The sequence below is a fragment of the Salmo trutta genome, chromosome 13 (genome assembly GCF_901001165.1).
Source record: "Salmo trutta chromosome 13, fSalTru1.1, whole genome shotgun sequence".
Classification (NCBI taxonomy): domain Eukaryota; kingdom Metazoa; phylum Chordata; class Actinopteri; order Salmoniformes; family Salmonidae; genus Salmo; species Salmo trutta.
The window spans coordinates 16,495,267-16,499,980 of NC_042969.1; the positions used below are offsets into that span (position 1 = coordinate 16,495,267).

The 4,714-nt window shown below is 41.0% G+C and overlaps 1 long non-coding RNA gene across 1 annotated transcript; it reads left to right on the forward strand.

The window, feature by feature from the left end:
- The first annotated feature begins 593 nt into the window (after positions 1-593).
- Positions 594-4,140, forward strand: LOC115204887 (uncharacterized). The gene is made up of 3 exons (XR_003880504.1): positions 594-791; positions 1,502-1,630; positions 4,028-4,140. It is a non-coding gene; the product is annotated as an uncharacterized LOC115204887 (long non-coding RNA).
- The last annotated feature ends 574 nt before the right edge of the window (positions 4,141-4,714 follow it).

The following is a 4,714-nucleotide window of genomic DNA, read 5'->3' on the forward strand; positions in this document are numbered from 1 at the left end:
TTCTTCATAACAATTGAATCGCTCTCATTGAAGTTCTTGATGATCCGATAATGGTTGATTTAGGTGCAATCTTACTGGCTTGCCTGTGAAGCCCTTTTTGTGCAAAGCAATGTTGACGGCACGTGTTTCCTTGCAGGTAACCATGTTTGACCGAGGAAGAACAATGATTCCAAGCACCACCCTCCTTTTGAAGCTTCCAGTCTGTTATTCGAACTCAATCAGCATGACAGAGTGATCTCCATCCTTGTCCTCGTCAACACTCACTTCTGTGTTAACGAAAGAATCACTGACATGATGTCAGCTGGTCCTTTTGTGGCAAGGCTGACATGCAGTGGAAATGTTTTTTGGGGGATTCAGTTCATTTTCATGGCAAAGAGGGACTTTGCAATTAATTGCAATTCATCTAATCACTCTTCATAACATTCTGGAGTATATGAAAATTGCCATCATACAAACTGAGGCAGCAGACTTGGTGAAAATTAATATTTGTGTCATTCTCAAAACATTTGGCCACAACTGTAGTGTGGGTCCCTGTGTGGTCTAGTTGTAACAGCCTTTCCATCCTCCTCTAGGATAGGTCATGTAGTGTGGGCCCATGCATGGTGTGCCCCCTGTTGCCCTCGGAGGGCGATGTCCTGATGGCTGGCTCCTCCTCCGTTCTCACCTTGTCAAACACCACCTCCCTGGTCACCCATGGCAACACCCATGGCAACAGCCAATCGAAAATCTGTCTGTGTTGGCAACCTCCCACCCGCCAAGAGGGAGAAGCTACAGGAGGTCCTTGCCAACAAGTGTGTGTGTGTGTGTGTGTGTGTGTGTGTGTGTGTGTGTGTGTGTGTGTGTGTGTGTGTGTGTGTGTGTGTGTGTGTGTGTGTGTGTGTGTGTGTGTGTGTGTGTGTTTGTGAGAGTTTTAGAATTCCTTTTAAGACTCTTCTTTTGGTCTTTAAATCAATCCACGATTGTGCACCCCAATACATGTCAGACATACTTTTAAGTTATGTATCCAGTAGGTCCCTCAAGACCTTTAACTATCCCAAAGCCTAGGACCAAGAGGCATGGAGAGGCAGCCTTTAGTTATTATGCCCCCAGCCTCTGGAATAGCCTGCCAGAGAACCTGAGGGGGGCAGAAAATGTGGACAAATTTCAAAGATCTTAACACATATTTTTTTGCTTTTTAGCTTTCCTTATTGTGCTTTTTAGTTGTTCACTTTGTGTCCTTCTTTCATTTTTTTATCTTATGTTTGTTGTGTAGTAAACATTTCATCTTTTGTTTTCATTGTTTTTTTTGTTTTTTTTCCTGTAAAGCATCCATGTCTGAAATGTGCTGTATAAATCACGCTTGATTTGATTTGTGTGTGTGTCAACTGTTGCTAGTTTCTTTCTATATGAGTTCGTACAGTTGGCACAACATGGTTGTGTTCTTAGGAGCATGTTATTGACCCCCAATGTGGGTTGGTTCATGCTACAGACGTACTGTATATGTGTGTGTTTGTCTGGTCAGACGTGAAGCTGGTCCCTGGGAGTTTCCTGTCTCTGAACCCATGTGACCTGAGGCTCCAGCGGGTCTGTGTCACCTGCTGACCCTCCAGTGCTCCGTGTCTGCAGTCAGCAGCCCTGCAGGAGAACGGAGGTATAGCTCCACACACCCCACCAGCCTACACCCGCCACAGTGTTGGGGAAGCTACTCTGAAAACATAGTTTATGAAACTCCCAACTACTTCACACTGGATTAAGTTAAACTATACATGTACATTTTAGTCATTTAGCAGATGCTCTTACCAGAGTGACTTACAGTAATGAGTGCATACATTTTCATATTTTTGTTATTTTATAAATAATTTTTATACTGGTCCCACATGGGAATCAAACCCACAATCCTGACATTGCAAGTACCATGCTCTACCAACTGAGCTACACTAAAGCTACCTTAAGAAAAATGGTTTACTAAACTAAAGTTACTTTGAAAAAGTAGTTCACTACATCTAAACTACTTGGTGAAGAATTCTGGTATCTAAATCTGAGCTGTCATAGACATTGGAACAGTAGATGTTCAGGTGTTAACAGAATGTGTCATTTAGCCTATTAAACACATTTCTTTTTAAAATCAGAGTTAGGAATGTCTGATGCTTTTTTTTGGCCAAAAAAGTAGTGTGTAGTGCCAGTAGGTAGCTACACTGCTACACGGCAAACAAGTTATTAACTACTGAGAACACTACCAATATTGACATGATCAGTCCAATCAAATCTACTGTAAATATAACGTGATTTGATGTCATTTTATCTGTGGCCAATAACCTTGAGTCTTCTTGGATGGGCACTTCTAATGTAACTCTATGGGGACACTTCTAATGTAACCCAAGGGGCTTGAATTTTCAATCTCTACCCTTAGATTTGGCGGTGACGTAGTGTCCCATCACGGTGCAACTATAGAACATTACCAACCCCTACACTCCGTATTTTCCGCTGGCTGCTCCACCACCACAGAAAGCACTGAGCTAGGTTGAAACACCTGCATTTTGGAGCTGCCTGACTCAAGAAAGCAAAAAATAGATCATATTTGTATGTGGCTTTATTAACGCAATTCATTTTTTAATTTTGTTTGCAAACTTATACGTGAGACGTATTAATGCCAAAATAACATACAAAACAGTCAACCCCCCCAAAATGTATTATTTTTTATTTTATTTTTAGCTAAAAATGTGGGGCTCAAAACAGGTGGGGCTCTGCCCTGAATGACGGGTCGCCACTGGCTGTGCCCTTTCCCTCATGCACACACAGGGCTGGTTTAGAGACCCAGCTTGAATAAACACAGCAAGCCCAACCAAAGTGTATTATTACTCTGACACAGTATTAAAGTGGAACTGACACCGTTTTAGCAACATGAAATCTTATCAAAATCTCTTCATATACACCCCCAGGAAGAATATAACACCTTTTTTTTTTTACATTTTCTGACAAGCGAGCACTTAGATATGGTCATTTTCACATTTTCATTAATTCATAGAACGTTTGGGAATGACGTAGACTAAGGCATTTGTGAAAATTCTATCGCAATATAGAGTGGGAAAGCGGCCATACGTTTGGAAAATTAGTAGACACTGCAGTAAATAAAACCTAATATAAACATCTCTCTTCCAGGACCGGAGTCTACTCAGACCGGTGCGCCAATCAGAGCCACAGTAGGCCTTTATGCAAATAAGTCATTAGACACATGGGCCTGCCACCGTTCACTTTGAACTTGACTGTGTGTTTACAGGATCACAACAAAATAACACTTTTAAATGACCATGTAGTTTATAAATCCAATGGTCTGATGGTGAAGGGGACATACTTGGTATTCATATCCCTAAAGAAATAAAGGAACTTACTACAGCAAATTTCTACAGAAAGTTAGCAAAAATAAATAAGATTTGAACATTTATCTATAATGAACCCTACAAATATCACAGTCAATCAATCAACAAAATCTAATAATGCTTTTAGTAAAAAAAATGATACACGTTGTAAATAGATAGCTGTTCATCTTTTAGGGTAGTTTTATCTTTATTTTGTTTCATTGACGAGTGTAACAGGACACATATGATGTAGTTATCACCATAGGCTACATATTTGGTCTCATCAACTTGAAGTTAATTGTTCAAACTACACAGTAATTTGCTTAAGAAATCAAATCTACGTAGCCAAACAAATGTCTGGAATCAACAGCTTGAACAACAGTTGAATGAAGTTAGAAATGTTTCATACGTGAATTGTTTGAAGGAATTAACAGTCTCTGCTTCAAAGCCCTTTCGAGATGACTGTTTTATTTGATTGACGTGCTTTGTGTGCAGTGGAATGAGAAAAACTATTTTCGGCTTAGCCGTCTTTATGTCTATGTCCTCCCATGGGTGTTTCTTTGTGAGTGTGAACATATGTTTCATTTGCATGTGGAATAGCATGTTGAATATACTGATTTAATGTGTGTGTGATATGCCCAGTTGGGCTGTGTGCTAATAAATGTGTATTTAAACTGTGTGTGTGTGTCCAGTCCCTAAGGTGTAGGCGGTGGTGAAGTCTACCTGCTCCTCGTACCCTGAGAAGAATGAAGAGGTGATGAGGAGAGTGCAGGATGGGTCTACCGAGGGACCTAAACTACAAGCCTTCAGGTTAGTCTCTCTCGCTCTCTCTGTGAATCTCTCTGTGCCTGCCTCTCCCTCTCTCTCTCTCTCTCTCTCTCTCTCTGTGCCTCTCTTCTTCTCTCTCTTTGCCTCTGTCTCTCTCTGTGAATCTCTCTGTGGCTCTCTCTAGCTCTCTCTCTATCTCTCCCTCTCTGCCTCTCTCTCTCTTCCTCTCTATCTTTATTTTCAATTCAATCCAATTCAAATAGGCTTTATTGGCATGGGAACCATTTGTTTACATTGCCAAAGCAAGTGAAATAAACAAAAGTGAGAAGACACAAAAACAACATGAAAATGTAATCAAAGCTACAAATAGAGAAAGCAGATAACTACTTCCTGGTTATTTTGTGGATCGTTTTCCCTCTGTGGATATTGTTCCTGCCACAGGAAGGCCAAAAAGATAATCAAGGAAAACAACCACCCGAGCCACTGCTTGTTCACCCCGTGTCCATCCAGAAGGTGAGGTCAGTACAGGTGCATCAAAGCTGGGACTGAGAGACTGAAAAACAGCTTCTATCTCAAGGCCATCAGACTGTTAAACAGCCATCACTAGCACA